At 41.5% G+C, this 23,302-nt stretch overlaps 1 long non-coding RNA gene across 2 annotated transcripts; it reads left to right on the forward strand.

The window, feature by feature from the left end:
- Positions 1-644: 644 nt before the first annotated feature.
- On the forward strand, positions 645-22,959 carry LOC125920368 (uncharacterized). 2 transcript variants are annotated; one of them, XR_007457035.1, is made up of 4 exons: positions 645-1,016; positions 16,419-16,604; positions 21,298-21,339; positions 22,860-22,959. It is a non-coding gene; the product is annotated as an uncharacterized LOC125920368 (long non-coding RNA). The 2 variants fall into 2 exon arrangements; XR_007457034.1 differs by lacking the exon at positions 16,419-16,604 and having other exon boundaries at positions 651-1,016.
- The last annotated feature ends 343 nt before the right edge of the window (positions 22,960-23,302 follow it).

Below are 23,302 nucleotides of genomic sequence, written 5' to 3' on the forward strand. Positions count from 1 at the left end.
TCATTGGAAATGCTAATAGGTAGAAGGATGTCACACATGTCTCAGGAACAGTAAAGAACCCACTAGGGCAGAGAGATGCCAAAGAGGATGGGAATAGGAGTCTAAATAGCATTAGAGCCAGGAGCTCTGAGGGCTGCATCTTGCAAACCATCACTGTAAATACTTTGGGATTTTGGTCTAAGCAAGATGGGAAGGATATAGAAGCTGTGAACAGTGTAGTCATGACCTGACTTCTTTTTATAAGGACCACTCTGGGGGTGCCTGGGTGGCTCAGTTAAGCATCTGACTCTTGATTTCAGCTCAAGTCATGATCTCATGGTTGGTGGGTTTCAGCCCCACATTGGGTTATATGCTGACAGTATGGAGCCTGCTTGGGATATTCTCTCTCTCTCTCTCTCTCTCTCTCTCTCTCTCTGCACCACCCCTGGTTGTCTCTCTGTCTCTCTCTCAAAATAAATAAATAAACTTAAAGTAAAAACCTTTACTTTAAATGAACTTAAAGTAAAAAAAAAAAAAAAAAAAAAGAGAGAGAGAGGACCACTCTTACTCTGACAGTTTAGGGGACTATTTCAATAATCCTAGGGGTGCCTGAGTGGCTTCATTGGTTAAGTGTCCAACTCTTGATTTCAGCTCAGGTTATGATCTCACAGTCGTGAGACTGAGCTCTGCATTGGAGCCACAATCAGTGTGGAACCTGCTTAAGATTCTCTCTCTCTCTCTCTCTCTCCCTCTCCCTCTCCCTCTCCCTCTCCCTCTGCCCCTTCCTCCCTACTCTCTCTGAAAAAAAAATGACAATGTTCAATAATCCCATAAAAGATGATGGTGACTTTGAAGAGAGCGGTAGCCACGAATATGGTAAGAAACGATCAATTGCTGGATATATTTTGAAGAAAAGGAAAACTGAATTTGCTGAAGGATCAAAAATAGGATTTAAGAGAGAGGAATCATGGAGGACTCTAAAGAACAGAGCTGCCATTTGCTAAGAAGGGGAAATTTGCCAGGATACAAGTCTGAAGGTAAGACTGGGGACAAGATCAGGAGCTTAATATTAAATATTCCCAAATGGCTTTTGTACACATGTGTACAAAACAGACCAGATACTTATACACACACACACACACACACACACACACACACACACACACACACCATACATTTTTCTTGTATTTTCCTCACCTTCATTAACAACATCACACTATTCCATTCAGGCATTCATGCCAGATATAAGGGCTCTTTTTCACACTCCCTTTTCCTTCAATCCCACATTGAAGCATCCCTCAATTCATCCCTCTCAGCATTAGACAAGTTCTCATGCCATGAATACACCTTGTTTTTCTGTTTCAGGGCACAAATCCTTCACTCGATCTAGATAATCCACCTAATCATGTACTGCCCTACCTTCCTTGGCCAATATCAACTTACTCTTCAAGATACAACTTAAATATCTTTTCTTTGAAGGCTTCCATGAGCCCATCAGCAAAATTACCTGCTCATTCCTCTTACTGAAGTATTACTTATCCATCAAGCCAGTATAACTTTTCCACTTTGGGCATTTGTTGGTATTTATAGTATAGCATACATGTGGGAGTGACAAGAGATGAGACCAAAAGAGGAGAAAGGATTGAGTTTATGAAGGACCCTGAATGTAATGCTAGGGGATTGTACTTAGTCCTGAAGTTGATTAGGAATAGTGGCATTGTTTGGAGAAGGTAAGGGGCCTGGTTTAATGCGAGTCTTCAAGGATTCACTCCACTGACAATGTGAAGGGTGAGCTAGATAGTAAAGTAAGTCAGGCAAAACTTGATGACTTCCTAAAATAAGGTAGGGATAATGGGGATAGAGACAAAAAAGAGAACTTTTCTGAACTAGACTCCATGCACTGGGGATAATAACATTTATTGAGCCTTGCCACTGAATCAGGCACAAATTTAAGAACTCCTCTTGTATTAACTCATTTAATGCTCTTAATCATCTCATGAGGGAGGTAGTATTCCTATCCCTATTTTGCGAAGGAGTTAAACTAAGACATAGATTTACTAAGCTGCCCAAGTCACATAGCTATTAACTAATGGAGGCTGGATATGTATACTGTCAGCTGCTCCAGGACCCATGCTCTTCTCCCCTACTCTATACCTCTTACAGCATAATGAATTAATATAAAACTATAGTTAGCTGCACAAGAACATTTTATCACCCATATCAATCCAAATTGAATGTCTACTTCAATCTTTTTGCAAAATTACCCTGCCAAAATACACCATTCGTGAGCAGTATATTCTACAATTCGTGTTTATATGGATGCTTACCCACTATGTGATGTTTCTCTTAGCCTTTTTTCTCCCTCAGTCAAATGAGGGGAAACATCCAGCATATGGAAGCATTTCCACAGTGCAAGTTATACTGAAGGGGAATATTATGCAATTTGCAAACACTGTCAAATGAAATATAAATATGCATTAGAAAAAATGCTACACATAGACAAAAATATCTTTGTATAGAAGATTCATTCAGTCAATCATTTTTTCATTCAACCAACATTAATCAGGCACCCAATTTATGGCAGGGGCAGTGGTCAGCAGTGAGAAGAGAGAGGTGAATAAAACTTATGTCTTGTCATGAAGAAACTCGCAGCCGTGTGATTTTTTTTTTTAAATGGCCACAGCTGGATGAAAATATTGCAGTTGATTCTCTGTAACCCTCTTAAAGATAAACAGAGTTCTGTGCTTTGATTCAGATAGAGCCATGGTCTCTAGTTCTACCTCTTAGAAGCTGGACATGCCCCCCCCACCCCATCTAATCTGATGAGCCTCCGTTTCCTCAAATGAAAATAAGATACTACCTTCCATGGTGGTTATGAGAATTAGGGATTATGCCCAGTACATAACTCCTAGTTTGAACCAATGAACAGTAAGTGAATGACTACTGTGGCTTTTTATTTTTCAATCACCAGTAAGCTTTCCAAGGGTCCAGCCAAAATTCACAATGAACCAAACATTCCCACCTGTTCCCAAACTAGCAAATAACAACATACAGCAAACAGAAACCTCCCTAGTGACTTCAAGTAGGAAGGAAATGGCCCTACTATCAGGAACTGAATTGACCAAGTTCTTGCAAAAGCAGCCAACGTCTTGTCAACAGCTAACACACAACAGGAGGAAGGACAAGCTTTTTGAGCATTAGCCTATGAATGTGGAATGAAAGTTGCTAAAGAAATGGTGAAGACTCATACAGCAATGCGGGGACCAGCTCCCTAAGCACCAATGCCCTTGTGGAGAGAGAAAATCGGAGTTTTCCTAAAGATGTCCAGACAGGTTTTCTTTAAAAAGTGACACTAGGAAAACGGTCAGTTCTTTACTGATAAGGGGACCCCAGTAAACAAGTTTTTAAACAAGTCCCACCCACCTTTCCAGCTATGAGTCAACAGGGGACTCCCAGTAAAAAAGAAATAAATGGTCAGACTGGTTCTCCCACCTCCACAGGGCAGGCATCTCACCGTATAAGGGATAACTAATTGGAGGAAATCAACAAATGCCAAATACGTTCTAAGTGTCAAACATTATGTCAGGCTCTTCTCCTTGGGCAACTTGTTTAATATTCACAACAATTCAAGCAGGTAGGTAAGTAGGAAGCTATTATTTCCATTTTGCTGGAGGAAGACACTGAAATTCAGAGAGGGTAAGTTAGAACTCACGTGAAGCAGTCCAACAGGTTTTCTCCAGAAAAGACCCCAAGATATGACTATTAGTAGGTGGAATTTGGGTCTTGATCTTCCTTACATGACAACCTCTGTTCATTCAGTTATGCCACTCTGTCTCTCAGAGTAAAATCAGAAATGGGTTGGTATTTCAGATTTGGGGTACATAGAGACCCCAAACAAGTCTCTGCCCTTCTCTATCATGGACCCCCAGCAGGCTGACCTCATTGATGAGTACTCCCTGGGCTTGGCAAATGGGCAGCACCAGCAGGAGGTTAGAGGGTGCAAGGAGAGAGAGGTCAGGCATTTCTTCTCCTGTTTCTACCCAGCCTTGCTTTCCTGAGTCATGCTGAATTCCAACAGCTATGGGGCCTGTGTTGGTCCACTCCTCTTCGAGGGGTCTAGAGTCCAAGGCCTACCTCCCATCCCTTTCCGCCTGGGGCAGTAAGTCCTTCCTGATGTTGACAACTCCTGGAATACACCATGCCTTGCGTATTCCCTTAATGGTGCCCATGCCTCATAAATACTCTCTTCACAAAATTATATTCAGCTAAACCCTTGGAGTGTGCCATTAGTCTCCTGCTAAGATTCTAATGATATATAATGAGTTAAAAACTGTTGTATATTTAATTCTACCACAGTTTAGATTCTCAAATTGGGTCTTTGGGTATCTAGTAAATAGCATCAACTTGTATCTTATGGAAATGAGTCAGCTGAAATCGAAGAGAACACATTTTGTTTGGATATGATGAGCTGGCCGGAGGGACAATACACTCCCCACATGTTATTGGCAAACTCTGTGGTGAATGAAGCTTCCCAGTCACACTTGGAATGTGATGTTTTTCATGAGGCCATGCTACAAAGATGAGATCCAAAGAATATGAAAACACACTGTGCAGACCCTGCCAAGAAGCTCTCTAGAATGTATGCAAAATGGAGCCGAAAGTATTTGTAACTCTGTCATAGAAAGCAAAGCTTCAGTTGGGAAAACTTGACTGAGATCACTTGAGCTCTCCTGTCGCTGGCTTTTGGAAAGGAGGAGTGAGTAATTTGAAAATGAATTAAGAAGCCTTTCAGCCTTAATGACCTTTTTGAAGTTTTCACAGGGCTCCCACACAACAGTAGTTTGTCCAGGAAACACATAAATCAAACAGGCCAAATTGTGGGGCTTGAAGTCATGCCTCAGTGGGTCTGCTCGGTGAAGGTTCAGCCTCTGTTTACACTATAAAAATGAAGTTGAGATTTTAGCTCCTGATCCCCAAAAGTATGCTTCTTGCCCCCACCCCCAGAAAGTGCACCAAAAAACAATCACCAGATACTTGTCCTAAAAATTCCCTGCACGATTGTCTCCTTCTCTGCCTTCACCCACAACTAAACACCTGACTTGTGGTTAGTTACATGACGCACAGAAGGTGTTTGTCTTTGCAGAAGTTTGAGAGGACAGTTTTGTGGTTGGGGTTCTTTGGTCTTACAGCTTTTGGCCTTATTGCAAACACACTACTTCAATTTTTATGCCTTCTTTCCTGAAGAACATTCTATAAGACTATGTTTACTTTTCTAAATCCACCTATGACTTGTTTAGTATCTATCTTCCCTCTCTTCCCTTCCCCCCAACCCCAACAAAGTTTTCCTACATGGACTTTACACCCACAGTACAGTACACGGTAGGTGCTCAAATATTTCCATGAATAAATGTAAGCGTTCCATTAACCTATTTATATTTTTAATCAGTGACCACTGTTGTGTGGGTTAGGGAATAGGGCTATAGCAAGCATGACAAGTTTTAATTGCCCTGAACACAGGAGGTATTCTTCTTTATCCATCTGCTAGCTGTGTGGCTTCAGGAAAGGTAACCCATCTCTCACTTTTCCCTTCCATAGAGCAGGGACATGAGCTCTTGTCTCACTGATCATTGTGGTGATTAAATACTATAAACTCTGTGAGGGGCATGGCATAGCGATGGACTCATGAAAGAGGCTTCCTAAAGTCCAGCCCAGGCCATTCCTTCTGAACTGGTACCAGGGACACACTATGTGAATAGAGTGAAGGATGGAGGAGATTAAGGGAGGTTCCTTATTTGGAAGAAACACGGTTTTAGTTTGATTTAATCTAATTTCATCCTACTCAAAGCTTTGCTGATGTTTCAGACCTTGCACCTAGGCAACTTTCTTCAGGTTTCCCTAGAGGGCAGATAGTATTGTTAAGCAGTTTGCTAATATATGGCTACCAGGAATATTTCAAATGACAAATTTTACATGTTATCCAATTTTTCCATCTCTGAATCCTCCCCTAGCTCTCTAGCAGATGCCAATTGGTCCCCGATAGTTTGAGAAGTCTCTAATTCCACATGCGCTTCCCACATTTGACTTCTTCATCATTTAGAAACACTTCCTGTGTGCCGGGCACAGTGCTACGGACTGAGGTTAGGAAGGAATAAGACATGACCCCTCAGCTAAAGGCGTTCACATTCCAACCAGGAAGACAGACCAACAAATAAAATTCTACAGTGTAATCATGATGATGGGTTGTAGGAAATGTTGAATCCAGGGTCAGGACAGGGGTGAGGCAAGCGAGGCACCTATGGGGCAAAACTGAAGGAGCCACTCGCTGTCAGGACCCCGGGATATGCAGAGTCAGCACTAATACCACCCTGATAATGGAAGCCTGTTTAACTTTTGCACCCAACGCACGTCCTTAGTACCTTTGCCCTGGCCCTGGGAGAAACACAGCAGAAAGATGCAATGCCTCTCTACAGAGTCTAGGAAGTTTCCTGGAGCAGATGACTTTGAACTCAAGCCTCTGAGAAGGGAAGGAGTTGGCCAGGCAGAGAAAGGTAAGGGTGGGGAAGGATGTGAGGGCATCCTTGGCAGACTGTCAGCCAAGTGCACACCTGTAAAGGTGAGAGAGAGCATTGCTCACGGGTGCACTTTCAAGTAGACTGACACAGACGGCTCGCTGCAGGGTGGAGGTGACAGTGCGGAGAGGGGTGGCAGGACAGGGACTGACTAGGAATGGGTCGAGGGCCAGTTCATAGGACCCAGGAGAGAAACAGGGTGTATATTTGGGAGGAGTGAATAATTTATCATTGAAGCGGGACACTTTTGGGGGTGAAAGGAGGTGCTATCTCTACTTGTCAGAGCGGCGAGAGCAAAGTAGGATATGTCTGTGTACTGTGCATCCACAGGCCATGGCAGGCCGATGCCTCCCGACTCCGTCCTCAGGCAGGCTTTCCCACCCCCACCACGTGTTGCACACACATCACTCTTCCGTATCTAGCGCAGACCTGGGAGAAACAGAGGAGGTCAGACAAATGGCTTGTGACTAGGAGTCCAGTAAAACTCCCTCATAAATGTGAGTTTTAGAACTGTGTTGAGGCCAGTATCACACCTTGTATGTAAAGACCATGTGGCCAGCTTGGCAAAGATCTTTCTACTCTTTAACAAGTGTGTACTTGCAAACATGAATATGTTATCTGAGTTTTGCTTTTCAAGTGGGAAAAGGACTGTGGTATTTTTGTGTATGGTAGTGAACAGGCCAGAAATTTAAAGAGTTTATCCCACCAAGCATGATGCCAGTCTGCCAGCTCACATCCCTATTACCCTCCAGGGGGTTCTAGTGATTTCTGAGTAAGCTCTGCTGAGGCATGGCTGGGGCATGCAATGCGATTCTGGATTTGAGTGAGGTTCCGATGCACTGACTGGAAGAAAACTGTGAAAGAGAATACTCATTTACTTAATGGCATTTAAGACAAATGAGGTCTTTTGAGACACATTGTCCCTCGTCATCATAACATTGTGATATAGTTATGATTCTATTTCACTTTTTATTATTAAGTATAGAAAAGTAGAGAGAAAAAGTGCAATAAACACCTATAAATCACCTGGACTTACATAGCAATAACATTTCACTACATTTTAGTTCATGTGTGTATGCACATGTATGTACACATACACAATTTCCAAAGCAAAACACAGATATCAGGATATTTCTCCCTTAAATACTTGACTTTGCATTTCTAAATGATGAGAACAAGTTCCTTCAAATACCTAATAAAATTAACAGAAAAAAACCACAGTAACTCTGTAACATCATCTACTACAATTTTCATACCCAAATTTTCCCAATTACATTCCAAATTTTCGGAGTTGGACCTTCAAGCTTGTCCCAATCAAAGACAATGTACTGTATTTAGTTATTATGCCCCTTCTCTTAAATCTTTTGAAAATACAGAACAATCCCCATTTCCTTGGCCCAGTGAAGAAGCCAGGCCAGTTGTTATGTAGACTGTCCACTTTCAGGACTTGTTCTCTTGCTGTGTTGTTTCCTCATGATGTCTATTCTTTTTGTCCTATTGACATTCCTATGTCCTATTCCTTCTAGTAAGCTGGAAGTTGCATCTATAGGTTTAGTTATATTCTAGTTAAAAGTCTGTGGCAAGAATACATCATAGGTGAGTCTCTTTACTTCATATTAAATCACACTAGGAAGCACACTTAACCCAATTTATCATAAAGATATTAGTGATACTGACATCAATTTAACTGACCCTACTTAGGGAGGAGAACTCTAAAGTTAGGGAGATTAGTAATGTACCTAACATAATGCAATTAGTAAGAGATTGAGGTGGAATTCAATGTGTTACCTGCCCAAGCAAGTCAGAGAGGGAGGGGCTGGGGGACAGATTCTCAAAATATCGTAAGCAGACAACTAGGACTATATGACAGGGCCCAGATGCAAGACTACAAGAAATGCTCATGGAAAGAGAACTGTCTTCAATGGCAGTGGGTGGGAATAAGACGATGAGTTGTGACCAGCTCAACATATGAGCTGATAAATGCTTAGTGGGAAACTTTCTTTTGAAAGCTTATATTACAGTCAATTAGGCATTAAAGTAAACTTTTTAATGCTCTGTTACAAACAGACTTGTGTTACAGCGTTTGAGAGAAGGCAGTCAGAGATATGTGTAAGGAGCTCAATGAGCTGATCTGGCACATAATAGGCAGTTAATAGCTATTTGTTCATTGAATGAACCTATTTGTGTCCAGTGTTTAGCACTCATTCTGCCTCAACCCTGACAGCTAATCAATCCCAAGGCCACTGATGGTAGTTCTTCAGTATCTCCTGATTCCATGCACTCTTCCACATCATTCCTCCAAATGCCTTACGGTGAGCCACCATCTCTCCTGAAAATACTGCAGCAACCTCCCAATTGGTCTACTCTCCTCTACACGTACCCCTTTCCAATCCATTTGCCACACTGCTGCCAAAATAATCTTAACATTGTGAGTTGGATCGAAAAGAGGCTTAAACCCTCTCAGTAGTTTACACTTAGAGTAAGACTCAAGAGTCTTGCCTTGTCTGACAAGGCTCTGCATGATGTATCCCATCTACTTCTCCAGGCTCCTCTCTTTCTCTATGCCTTTTCATTACATCGTTCTACCTCCACTTGTCTTGCCTTCTTCCTTGAACACATCCATCTCTCTCCTACTTCTGAGCCTATCCACATACTGTTCCTCTTGTCTTGGTATCCTCTGCCTCCTACTCTGCTTTATAGCACAGACATCCTGACTATTTCACCTTGAATAGCACTTTTTCCAGGGTGCTTTCTTGGACTTTCAGATTGGGTTAGATCTCCCTATTACAGTCTTCATTTAATGCCTTGCTTTTAATTTGTAGGTCTAATCAAGTTTGTGATTAAATTACTGCTTATATATAATTGCATGCATGTTTGTACATATGTCTTTCTAACTAACCTGTTAAGTGCCTATCTATAAGGAACCACCTATAATCCCCAGCACTCTGTATAGATCTAGCACAAGGTAGGTGCTTAATAAAAAATAGCTCAAAGTATGAATGAAGAATGAATGAATGAATGAATGAATGAAGTTGTTTCATGCTTCTACTCACATATCATTTCTAAGACTGGTTAGTGGTTTTGGTCCTCAGTCCTCCATACAGTGTCAGCTTTGCAAACCCTCCTTTATCGATCAGGATTCTACAACATTAGGGTCTTGAGTGCCCTAACATTTGGGCCGTAAACATATTGCAGAGCAGAACATTCCTTCTTCATTCATGTCAACTACCAGGGGGCAGGTGTAATAGTAAAGGATAGAGCAAGAGCCAGGAAAGCCCAAAGGCAATAACTCTACAGATTTGCTGTAGGGGAAGTGGGAAGTGGAGATAACAGAGGAGACTTCCTAAATAAGCAGACTCCTGACCTAGGTAGTACAACTCTTTATGAGTTGGCCAGAGGAATAAGAATAGAGAGGGTGGGCATTCTAGACAGATGGAACAGCATATGCAAAGGCATGGAGAAAGGCGAGAATATAGCACTTTCAGGGCACTGCAAGTAGCTTAGTGTGGCTAAAGAGTGAGCGATGAGACCAGAAGCTAGGAAGGTACATGAGATGTGAGTCTTCTAGCCATATAAAGGAGCTTAAACTTTATGCAAAATATAATGGAAAGCCAATGAAGGAGATATGGCAAGGAGTGAAATGAGTAGATATGAATTTTTAAACGATTGCACAAACCATGTCTCAAACGAAGAAGAAAGACACACACTCCAAATTCAATTTGGTAAGTGTATTGAATTCGATTTGATAATTCTTGACTTTGTCAGGACATGTGTTTTTGTGCTTCTTTTTCTACTTGCCAAATCAAACATGCCTATAGCACTGTGTAGAAGTAGCATAATCTGCTACTTAACCCTTTCCTTCTCTAGTGCAGAGAAGATTGAATTAATGCATTGCCTAATTACTTACATATGAGGCAGGGTCCCCCTTAAGTTGTCCCAGATAGTTGGGTTCTGCTGCTGGTTTTGTAGTTTTTATTTATTTAACCAGAGCTAGAAACATGGAAAACAACAGACTCTGAGCACGTGGATGGGTTTCCTTGCAGGAGTCTGAGCTGGCAGTTATTTTAATTAGCAACACATTTTATAAGGGCAGAATCAGAAATGGAAACATGTCAAGGCCTCTTTAGCTATTAAGTTTGGCAGACTCACATGAGTGTGCCTGGGCATGGTAATCAGCTCCTGACTACCTTCCATCTCTCCCAAGGGAAACACGTGAACGTATGGAACTCTCCCCGTGCACAGGGCACCCCCTTGGGTGTCGGAGGACTTATCGATGTCACATACCAAATGCAGAGGATGCGGGAGTCCTCTCGGAGGTAGTTCTGGGAAATAAAGTCTTCTCAATTTAGGCCTTAGGTCATTCCTATTTCATCTACCTCCAAGCCAATTTCTCTGTTCTATTCTGTTCTATTCCCTTTCAAGAAACAACCCTTCTAGATATGCATCCCAATTTACTACATTTACCTCTCTAAAATCTACTTTGCAGTTGACAAATGATTTCCTCTTCTTATTGCCACAGTGGTTTCCCAGAATCCTGGGTGTGTGTGTGTGTGTGTGTGTGTGTGTGTGTGTGTGTGTGAACCTACCTTCTAAAAATTACTGGCACCTATGTATACTGTTCTAATATGAAGGTCTCCTCAATGAATGAAGCTGACAGGGCATCATCTCTATTCCCTCATCCATTCATTGAATAGTCACTCAACTTCTTTCTGTGCCAGACATATGCTAAGTGTGGGGCATAGGAAGAAATAGGTCTGTGAATTTGAGAAAGTTTCAATTTAATGGGGAAAAGTGACCCACAGACTGGGTTAAAACAAAGTGGTTAGGGTGGTGATAGACAGATACACAAGGTTCTCCAGTTTGCAAGTGTCAGAAACCAATCTGAAGCAGCTTGATGAAGACTGAGAATTTGCAGGCAGGTGAAAAAATATTCCATTAAATTCAAAGTCATATTTTGGGAGCAGACTGGAGGACTTTAGACACAGCCTCTCTCATGCTATCACTCTTTCTTTGTGTCTCCTTTATTCTTCTCTCCCTGCTGACTAGCTTTCTCTGCCTCTCTCAAGCTCCTAACAATTCTTTACCCAAATTCAAACAAATATCCCAGACTGAAATTAATCTCTTAGTTACAATTCAAACATTTCAGGGTAGAGAATCTGATTGGATTAAGCATCTATCCCTGGTCTGATCACCTGTGGCCAGGTGGTGAATTGTCCGCTACAACCGGTAAGTGGCAGTCACTCCATGCAAACACAAATCAATATTCTGAAACTCAACATGTGCAGCCTCAAATTTGTTCTCAAGAAGACCAAAAATTATTTTCCTATTCCATGTTGTTTTTCTCTACAATAAGACATTAACATCAATAGATACCTTTCATGTGATTAGCTAGTTTAGTCACATTTCTTGGGAGAATACAAAGAATCCACGGGAGTCAGTTTTAAACTTTTAAAAGAGAAATAGCCGAGGGAGGAGAGAGAGGAAAGAAATCCTTTCATCCTAAAAAACACAATGCACCAAAATTTCTAAAATATCTGATGCAACACCGTTTTGCGCTATGTTCAGTTTTTAGGCCAAAGATGCCAAAATTGTGGCTTATCCAATGAGGAGAGCTTAGCACAAATTGCAGAAGTCCATAAAAAGAACTGTCTGGTTAGAATGTACTGGAATCTTACTCCTGTAACTTGTAGATTCAAACAAGCCCTTGTTCTGCCCTATAAACACCTCCTGAAAGCTATAAGGGCTTTTCAAGGCCATTGACTTAAGACCGTAAATTATTGTTTGTAAATATAATCTCTCCCTTCACAATCCAACAACACCTAAATTATTAAGACCTGTCACAACGCCTCTGGAACCAATGAATTAAAAGCACTTGTCAATCCATTTTGGAGCAGACTGGGTCAAAACAAAAGAGAACAACCTTGACTTTGGGGCGCATAGCCTCCAGTTTAATATCTGTTGCTTTGGTATTAAAAAGTACTTTTAAAAGTATATAACTACTTTTGCTTTGAGATGCTGGCAGCCACAGTCAGAACTGTAGCAGATGATCTGAGTCTTCCCAGGAGGTGGCTGCAGTAAAAAGCAGAGTTGGTACTGGCCACAAATCTCACTGGCATATTGGGTGGCATCTACCTTCGTTCGTTGTCAAGCATTCATTCGACCAGTACTTGGTTCCTATTGAACCCTGCCTGTGAGGTTCTGTGGGGAATCCAAGGACAGGCAAACCACAGTTAGTAAACACACATCACTTGCAGTCTAAAATGAGGGATAGCTAAACAGCAGAGCAGAGCGTACTAAGCAAGGTACAAGGCACTTGGAAGGGAGTGTAGTGGGTAAGGACCCTGGACCTGCCATTCCTAGCAATGTGACCCTGCTCAAGTTTTTACTGTCATTTAACATTAGTGTTTTCTTTTTTTAAGTTTGTTATTATTTTTACTTGACAGAGAGAGAGAGAGAGAGAGAGAGAACATGCATGAAAGCAGGGGAGGAGCAGAGGGAGAGGGAAGGAAAGAATTTCAGGTAGGTTCCATGCCCAGTGCAGAGCCTGACATGGGGCTCAACGCAGGGCTCAGTCTCATGACCGTGAGATCATGACTGGAGCCAAAATCAAGAGTGGGTCGCTTAACCAACCAAGCTACCCAGGCTCCCCAAACGTTAGTATTTTCATCTGCAAAATGAGGATAATAAGAATATTCACCTTACGGGGTTGTGGTGTATATAAAGTTAGCAAAGATGGAAAAAGAACATGATTGTTGTATGGAAGAAATATTATTTACCCTAGGCCTTAAGGGATGCTTTCTATATTGGAAAAATAATGTAAATGATATACCATTATTATACATATTAGCTACACAAAATCTGGAAAATTTAGTAAGTGTTAAGAAAAGAAAAATAAACTCCAATTCTCATTTCTAGAGATGACTACTGTGGCAATTTTGGTAAACCTCCGTCTGGTCTTCTTTCTTCTCATATGTTATTACATCTAACAAATAGATCATATAGTTAAATTTCCTATAGTTTAGAGTCACATAAACTAGTTTTTCTCTTTATAATTTTCTAGTGCTTTTTATTTCGGAGGGCCTGCTCCATTCTACAACTTATACACTTTATTTTAATTTATACTGTATTACAGTATCCTCAGCTAGGGCTTCCTGAACTCCCTTGTACAACTCAAGGATAACAGGACAAGATGAAGTAATAGATGACAAATTAAGTAAGCTTTTCTTAGAAAAATAAAAAAGGAAAAGATCTATATTAAAACAGATGAAATAAAGTTGCTCACTCATTAACCCAATTTCCGTGGACACACTATGTGCTGTTGTATACATACTATGTGCTGCAGTGCTTGGCTCTGAGGATTCTGCAACTGCACTAGACCTTGTTCTTGTCCCAAAGAGAACCGCCCTCTCAGTGAACTCAGTCTGACCAAAGTCAGCTAGAAATCATTATTAAACTGTATGCCAATGGGAAAGGAAAGGAAACCAATGCATATTGAGTTTCTATTCTACATGCTGTAGTGAAATACCATCTACCTCTCATGGTGGCCCATTTCACAAGTGAGGAGACTGAGGTCAGAAAGGAGATGTGACTTGCTCTAAGTAACGGGGTAGGTGAACTAGACCTGCAACCAGCTGGTGTCGTGGACACAGTTGCACAGGGCCTGCTGCTCAAAAGGCCCCAGTTGTCGCCATCTTGAAACGATCATTTCAAGTCATATTTTATTATCATTTTTATGAATAATTCATCTTTTAATAATTTTATCTCTGAATTTGAGCTTATAAGTGAAGCCTCATAGGACAATGGCGCACATTCTAGGAACTTAGAGCCCCCAACTCAGGGTACACTCTCCTCTCCCACCACTTCCCTGCCTGTCTGGATGGGTTCTAGGCCTCCTAATCCCTGATTCTGACTCTCGGCTGCCCAACCTTTCCCTCCCCACCTACTACACTGGGCCTTCCACCCAGGACAGCAGCTGGGTCTTATTGGCAGAAAGAGCTCTGTCTTCTGCCCTTGCCCTCTACCCCAGTAAAGGCCTGTGGCCATGGGGACAGTTAATGTCAAGCATCTCTAGATGGGGCAAGGCAGTGGTTGTTCTTGCCATGGGCTGGCAGTGCCATATTCCGTCCAGCAAGCAACTCAGTGGGGCCCCCTTACTCAGTCCCATCCAGTTACTGACAATGTCCCTGCACAGAGATTGCAGTCCCTTAGGGGCTGCCCATCAGCCATTGGGACCATGATCCTATGGGGAGGGGAGACAGACTTTCACAGCTGGGGCATCACATTTTCTCTTTCCATGGGCTTTGCCAACTATGAAGCGGCTCTGCCAGGAATCCAAACCAGAATGACCTTAAAGCCTTTGTTCCCTATAATGTCCCACAAAGTTAGGGATCATGTGAAACAGAGTGTGAGGTCAGAGGGCTTGAGCCAGCCACATGCCAGAAGTCCAGATAGGAACTTGTCAGCCCGCTGCAGCACCTCTGGGACTCCCCACCAGCTGCCAGGGAGAACATCCATCATCCTTTTGATCATGCATGTGTTGTCTCCCTCCTTTTCTCTCTTCCTGTGGGGCAGTTCCTTTGCTTTACTGTACAGAAGTAACTCTATCTACATGGCACTTCAGAGAAATCTTGCCAGTGGTAACAGGTGGGTGGAGTTGGGTGGAGACAGACCTGAGACATCCTGGAAAAGCACAAATGCACAGTAGGAAGGAACTGAACCAGGAAGGAGGCAAGGGAAACAGAGATAAGGGGGAGAATGTTCTGGTTTTCACAGAGTTGAGTGTTTTCCCAGGACGTGGAACTTGCAGTGCTAAAGCAGGATCGCCCGTGGCAAATTCGGTTGGTCACTCTAGAGGGTCATCATAGAAACAGTGGCAACTAACAGGGCCAGTGTTTTACAGGTGCCAGAGCTATTTCCCTTCTGTGATCAGATCTCATTCTGGCAACCACTGTGGGAGGAAGGCAGACTCGGTCACCCTCCCATTTATGAAATAACTCAGAGAATACAAATGACTTAGCCTGAAAAACTTAGTAAGTACTGGAACAAGACTGCAAATCCCTATCAGTTAACAAAACAGAAATAATGGAATCTGATAATGGATATAATGTTCAGAGGAAGAAAGAGAGGAGATGGGTTTTTGAGTTGACTGAAAGCTAGATACTTCCTTGAAAAGAAATTAAGAGGAAAGAATCATTTGGGTTGGAATATATCAAGCTCCGAATCTGCTGAGTGACACAGAATTTCTTAGTGGTCCAACGTCTTAAAAATGCTCCACCAAAATCATGTTTGCCTAATCAGTCAATCTGTCTTGGATGCTGCAAAACTCTGCGACACACCTTGGCAATGGATTTCTGCTTCTACTTGGGAAATATTCTGGGTCACCTTCCTGACAAGATAAGCGTAAGAACTGGCAGTAAACTACTGTGACTGTACAGTGAGCAGGATGTAAGCAATATGCAACTAATTCTCTTAAAGGACCCGAGTATGGGAACCACAGAAGAAGCCCAGAAGTGAGGGGGTGTGGCGGCAGAAGTTGGGATTCTCTCTTTAGGATGTTTTTCATTTACATTTTTTTTTTTTCATTTTACCATTACCCATCTCGTTTCTTTCTTTTTTTTTTTTTTTTTGAAGTTTATTTATTTATTTTCAGAGAGAGAGCACGAGTTGGGTAGGAACAGGGAGAGAGGGAGAGAGAATTCTAAGCAAGCTCCGCACTGTCAGCACAGAGCCCAACACAGGGCTCAAACTTACGAACCGTGAGATAATGACCTAAGCCAAAATCAAGAGTTGGACACTTAACCAACTAAGCCACCCAGATGCCCCCCCCATTTCATTTTCATTTAATTTATTTCTTTGACAATCAATTTGCAGAAGCCATGCTACATTGAGAGACTGCAAAGTCACAGTCCTGCCATTGAGAAGCTCATTTATCTGTCACTGAGGTGGACAGCCTGTGACCAGTGCTATAATACAGGTCTGTCCCTGTTTTGGTGGAAGTCTCCAGAAGAGTAATACAAATGAAGCCTTGAAGAATGAGTAAAGACAAAAATACATCAGGTAAAAAGGTGTAGAAAAGTGCAATTCATTTCCTTCTTCATTTACTCAACTAAGATTTATTTAGCATCTATGGTGTGCCTGGCCCTCTTCTAAGTGATTTGTCTCGGGATGCACAGCTCAGGGATTGTGCTCAAGCCTATCTTACTCCAATTTTCACCATACTGAGACTCCTCCAGAGAGGATCATGACCTTCTGGAAAAGGGCAAGGGCTCTAGGTGGAAGACAGGGGTTAGGTCCAAAGATAAATTTCCCTATAGTCCTCTACTTCAAGCTTACCTCAAGGGTAGACATAGGTACACAGAGAATTTAGGGAACAAGTACAACAAATGTAGAAGCTACCAATCCCTAAGCACATACCACATGCCCAGCACTGGGCTACATCACATTTTAAACTCATTCTAACTTTGCTCCTTATGCCAAAATGCAAACTCAGAGAGACTATTAAATACTTTACCCAAGGCCACACAGCCAATAAGTAAGAAAGTCCAGTGTCTTTCTGACTCATATGCTGTGTTCTTACCCCAGCACTGGACTTTCCCTAAAGCATGTAACGAGTGGCTGCCTATTTAACTGAAATTCTCAACCCTTCGTAACTTACATTCCACCAAATGCTTTACTTTTATAATTATCATCACTCCTTCTGCTACAAAAATTAGTGACTAGCAAACAGGAATTTTTATGACAATCATATTTCACAACAGAACTACAACTGGGCTTTTCTAGGCTCTTCCAATACGGAAGAGCTAGATGAAATTAACTGCGTGAGCTTTAAGACCTCTCCTACTCTTAAAATGAGATTCCCTGAAAACTCCTAAATAAAGCTCGTAATTAACCTTGTTGAATTTCACTAGTGAGGAACACTTTCGAAATTTCCCCTCCCTACTCTCCCTGTTTTTTTGTTTGTTTTTGTTTTTGTTTTTTACTTGTTTGTTTGTTTTACTGTGCCTTTGTTGAATTCTCCCAAAATGCCAGTTGAGGTTAGCAAAGTTGTGCAAGACCTCACATTATCAGTCTAGGCTATTCAAAGCATATGCTAGTACTGACTGCTTTGTGGATATTATTCCTCTTGGTTACAATTTATGACAACCAAATAGAGCTTTTGCTACAAACAAAGTTGCAATTACAAATTAAAAAAAGAAAAGTATCTGGGCAACACACAGAGAAAGGCTGTATCTCTGAAATTGACTCTTGGTTTTTGGAAGGCACAGTGGGGCAGGGAGAGGGGGAGGACGGAGGATTATGCCTCCTGAATTCAGAGATTCCATCCAGAGAGCAGCCCAGCCTCACTTCTGTGGCGGAGAACTTCGACTCCAGCTTCCATCTGGTTTCCATAAGGCAAGGGAACTTGGCGAATGGCTGGCCACGTAACTGTAGCACGTGCACATCCTGACCACGAGTACCAGTAAAAGGAGCCAAAGGGAATGAAGAAATTTCCCTCAGTTCCTCTGCACAGTCTAGGGCAGGAAAAGTTGCTTTCGAGAGAAATAGAGTGCTCTTCTGCCCTGCTGGGCAGGTTCACAAAGAACTAACTGCTGCACTGAATCAAAAATGCCCAGACCTAATGATGGGGTGTTACCAATTATTCTAGAAATGTCAAGTAGATGATTTAATACCACTGCTGCAATGAATTCTATACAGTTTGCACACAGGAAGCGGTATCTAAGGGAAAGAGCCTATACGTGCATCCAAATGGATATGACAATTCTGTTAATGTGGAGCCTTGAACAGATTACTTAAACAGCCTGAAAAGTATGCAGAGTGTCCTTAACTTATAAGATTTTTACTGATGATTTATATAAAACATCTTGTACACAGTGCATGCTTAATAAATGGTTAATTAATTAAGGTTGAGGTGATGCTTTCTTCTAAGACTTATAATGATTAAAACATGCTTACGTGCTTTATGAAAAATGTACATCTAGCCCAAGGATACTCCATCAATCTTTTTTATTAACACACCTTTGTTGTTTTTAATTTATACAATTTGCAGTGCTTTAATTCAAAGAATCATGGAAAATGCAGTTTGAAAGGCATGTCCAATTCCTTCACCTTACAGATGAAGGCACCAAGGATGTTACTTACAGCAGAAAAAAGGCCAAATGATCCCCAATACAGACAGCAAGTCAGTGGTAGATCCAGGGCCACCCCCGTGTCCTGACTCTCAGTTTTCCTGTTTACTATTCTACTTGATCTCGTAAATCTTTCTGAGGCTACAATAATTTCAGTTGTCCCTCATAAAGACGCATCATAAAATTACAGATCTGGGATAGGTCTGAAAAGTTCCTACAGTACTGTTTATAGCAGTGAGGTAGTCTGAATGATGGTTCCCAAAGATGCCTCATCCCTGGAACCACTGAATGTTACCTTCGATTTTTAAAAAAGGGACTCTGCACATGTGATTAAGTTAAAGATCTTGGGAGAGGGAGAGTATTCTGAATCATCCCAGTGGGCCTGATATAATCACAATAGTCCTCATCATAGGGAGGCTAGAGGAGTCAGGGGCAGAGGGAAGGCCATGTGATAACAGAAGCAGTAACTGTACTGATGCACTCGGGAGATGGAGGAAGGAAGGGGCCATAAGGCAAGGAATATGGACAGCTTCTCAAAACCGGAAAAGGGAAGGAAAAAGATTCTTCTCTAGGAGCCTGAGAAACTTAACAGAAGACCATGGGGGAGGGGATGGGGGGGAGTTACAGAGAGGGAGGGAGGCAAACCATAAGAGACTCTTAAATACTGAGAACAAACTGAGGGTTGATGGGGGGTGGGAGGGAGGGGAAAGTGGGTGATGGGCATTGAGGAGGGCACCTGTTGGGATGAGCACTGGGTGTTGTATGGAAACCAATCTGACAATAAATTATATATATATGAACTTCCAAAAGGAACCAGCTCCATCAATACCTTGACTTTAGCCCAGTGAAACTGATTTTGAATTTATGGTTTCTAGAACTGTCAGAGAATAAATTTGTGTTGTTGTAAGTCAGTCAGTTTGTGGCAATTTGTTACTGCAGCAATAAAAAACTAACACAACGCATAACATAGTATACAGAAATGTTGGCAGTCAAAATATCCAACAATCAGGAATTAAATAAATAAATTATAGAATACAATGCAGCCTTTTAAAAAGTATTGGTTCATATTTATTGAAACATAAAAATGTGTATAATTTTAAATAAAAAAGTAGTTTATGACACCACATATAGACTATGACTCCATTTTTAAAGAGAAAATAAGACTGGAGGTATATATTCCAAATTATTTACAGTGATTATCATTGATGGTGGAACTTTTCTATGTACTTTATGTAGTTTTCTGCATTCTGCAAATATGATACAGCAAATGTGTTAATTTTATAATTAGAAAAAAGAGGTTCTTTTCTTAAAAACACAAGTCTATTTTTCCTTGATCCTTTCATTTTATAAAACAGGAAACATATATGTAAAGCAGACAAGTTGCTGACTCAGAAGGGATAGCTAGACCAAAGTTCGCAGTTTAGATCTGAGCTTATCCTTAACCTATAAAAGGCATAAGAAGCCCAACTTGACTCATTCCTATGAAAGCTCATAGAGGTGACACACACTTCCTTCTCTGCCTTCAATTCCCCTCTACAGACTGTCCTTTAGTAATTAAGAAGAGTTAATAAGTGCTTCCTCCTCTGGACAAGCCATGAAGAGTGCTACAGAGCATAATTACATGTAGCGTTTTGCAGACTTGCACAGAATCTCCCAGTGTGGATGTCATACCAAAGGATTCCACTCAGAGAAAAACTGAAATGTAAAGAGACTGATATTCTAGACCATTGTGATATTCTCATAAGCCGTGAGATTGAGGTGCTTACCGGTTCTTTACTACTCATTTCTACTCTGCTCTTACGAGTTCTTTGACTCTTCTTGCTTTTTCTCATATCTCTTTCCTCAGAGCATGGGATATTCCTTAACCAATCATCCCTGGATCTTTCTTGCTGTTTCCTGTCTAATTCAGTCTGGAACATTCCTGAGTTCCTACAAAACTCCAAAGAGTGTACAGAGTTCTGGGGTTGCAACGGTTAATAAAACAGAGTCCTTGCCTTCAACTCACTTCCAATCTGGTGGCACAGCTAAGCACATGCAAAAGAAGTAAATCTCTTATACAGCAAGTTAATACTAGAGACTGTCAGGTTCAGGCAGCACAAAGGAGAGATTAGAGCTCAGTGTAATTCCAATAGAAGAGGAATGATTTCACAGAGGGGACCTCTGCTATTTATTTGTCTCTTTGCTCTGCGATTCGTTCCTCACTCTCTTCCCTGCTCTGCATTTTATCACCGGAGGGTTGATCCCTGAAAACTACATTTCCCAGGCTCCTTTGCCAACTAGCTAGATTCAGTCAGTGAGAGACTCAGGCAGGAGACTGGAGGAAGGCAGAAGGCCAAGTATTTCTGTGTCTCTCTATGCTTAAGGTAGCATCAATGCCTGTGGCTGAATCTCTGTCATGCTTCAGCATCCACTGGGTGGCCCCTGCTCCTTATCTCTAGGACCACCTCCTCCTGCTGTTCCTCCAGCCCTGGCAATAGCAGTGCAGCAGCTTCCCGTGGTGGCTCATCTCATAATTGTCTCGCCATCCTCTGCTGGGCTTTTCAGCTCTGCCCAATGGGTTTTTGACTCATTCCCCAGGTTAAATATCCTGCATTTAACTACCAGCTGTGGTTTCTGTTTTACAGACTGGACACTCAGGAGTTGAAGAGCCAGAAGATTCTGAATAGGTAAAAAAAAAAAAAAATAATAATAATAAGTTAATAAATTAAAAAATGAATAAATTAATGAATAAATAATCAATCTAGGTAGAGATGACAGCATGGCCACAGTCCAAAGTGGAAAAAAAGTGACCAGGGCAATCAATGGAGCTGTGTCTCAGAAGTCATTAGGGAATATACTGGAGAGTTGATTGGCAATCTAGGGGGAATCAGATCAAAGAGGCCCTAGAGTTCACACATTGAGGAATATGGATTTTACTCCGCATCGCTGGACAATTGTTGAAGATGCTGAACACAGTAGGATGACCAGACTTAGTCTTTAGGAAGTTCAACCTGTAAGTGGCAAGAGATTCAACTAAGCAATGTTAAGGAGAGCCCAATGCAGGGCAATAGCAGTGCAAACACTGGAGAGGGTGCATTTGAGCAGAGCCAGTTTAATTTGGCAAAAGGAAAGGGAAGTGTTAGGGGTGTCTGGGAAATGATGAGCGTGAGAGACTGAGTGGCCATCCCAGTGACCAGGAGGAAACTGCAGAGGTGAGCCTGATCTGTGCTAATACGACAGGAAAAGCACTGCTTTGAAAACATGAACTTGAAACTCACGGTAGAGATACCTCTGGGAGAATTTTTTTTTTTAAACCCCTTTTGGTGTAGGCACCATGGGGTGGTACAGAGTACTAGATTTGGAATGAGGCTTTGTGATTTTTCTTTTTTAAGTAAACTACCCGCAAAGCGGGGCTTGAACTTATGACTCCAAGATCAAGAGTCACATGCTTTACTGCCTGGTCCAGAGTACCCCCGGAGGAGATTATTTTAAAAGGTATTCTCACTCACTGACAAATCAGTTTGCGGGAATGAAGGAAATATTTAGAAGATTTATATTGACAAGAAGCACTCACCTTGATTAAATTAATGTAATTTTTAATGTTGTTATTTAGTTATTAATGATAAATTCATAAGAAGATGGCATTTTCATGCCACAATGACTGTTCTGTTAACTTATTTTTATTAGTATTACAGGTAAAATACAAACTGCTTTCATGACCTATATTTTAAATACTAGAATGAAATCCTCAGTTTTTAGTGATGATAAAAAGGAAGCTCAGCTGATCTTTTCCCTGAAGGTGACAGGGCTTTGTCCCCTTCCTGTATTCCAGACCAATAATAGCTTATGTGTTAAAATAATTAGCTTATATGTACATGTGCGTACTCTTCTAACTTCTTCATTTGTCTTTCCAAACCCAGAGAATGTCTACTACATAAACAACTTCCAAATGTCATTATATGAGTAAGCACTCTAATTAGAAATTAAGTGCCAATAATTTGCCCTATTAAAAACTTAGCTTTTAAAAAAGGAATGATTTATTTCCCTATTATACCACTTGAATATTATCCTAAAACCAAAGCACTATTTTTTTTTTTTTAAGATTTGTCAAAATCAGAGTACTTTAAAAACAAACTCCCGTCTAGTAATACGACTTTGTTTATGTGATTTTGGGTCCTGATGAGTCCATTTGTTCCAAAATTTGCAGGTGCTTTATGAAAACGACTGCCTGAACAATGTGCATTTTGGAGCTACAAGCAGCCATTGAGATCTTGTATTCAATTTCACAGAGGAATAAACTGAGACTATAGGAAGTTAAATAAAGTGCCTAAAATGTCAGTTAGTCACGGAGGCCAGCCATATTCCTATCCGACATTCTTGCTATCACCATCACATGGGCCTCTTATCTTCTAGCACTATGGCCACCTTTGGTACCACCCTGTATGAAACCAGAGTGTGCTGCTTGACCCAGGGGAGGGAGCCTCCCAGATCCATCAGAGTTCCTGCCTCTGATGACAGGTAGGCGTCAGAGCAGAACAAAGTCACTCAAGCTTCACCTTTGGGGAATACGGGTTTTATTAACTTCACACGCTCACTCCTCTGGCTGTACAGCTGCAGCTTTCTGAATACAGTCCATCAGTCTCCATTGGG

This window comes from Panthera uncia, chromosome D4, assembly GCF_023721935.1.
Source record: "Panthera uncia isolate 11264 chromosome D4, Puncia_PCG_1.0, whole genome shotgun sequence".
Lineage (NCBI taxonomy): Eukaryota > Metazoa > Chordata > Mammalia > Carnivora > Felidae > Panthera > Panthera uncia.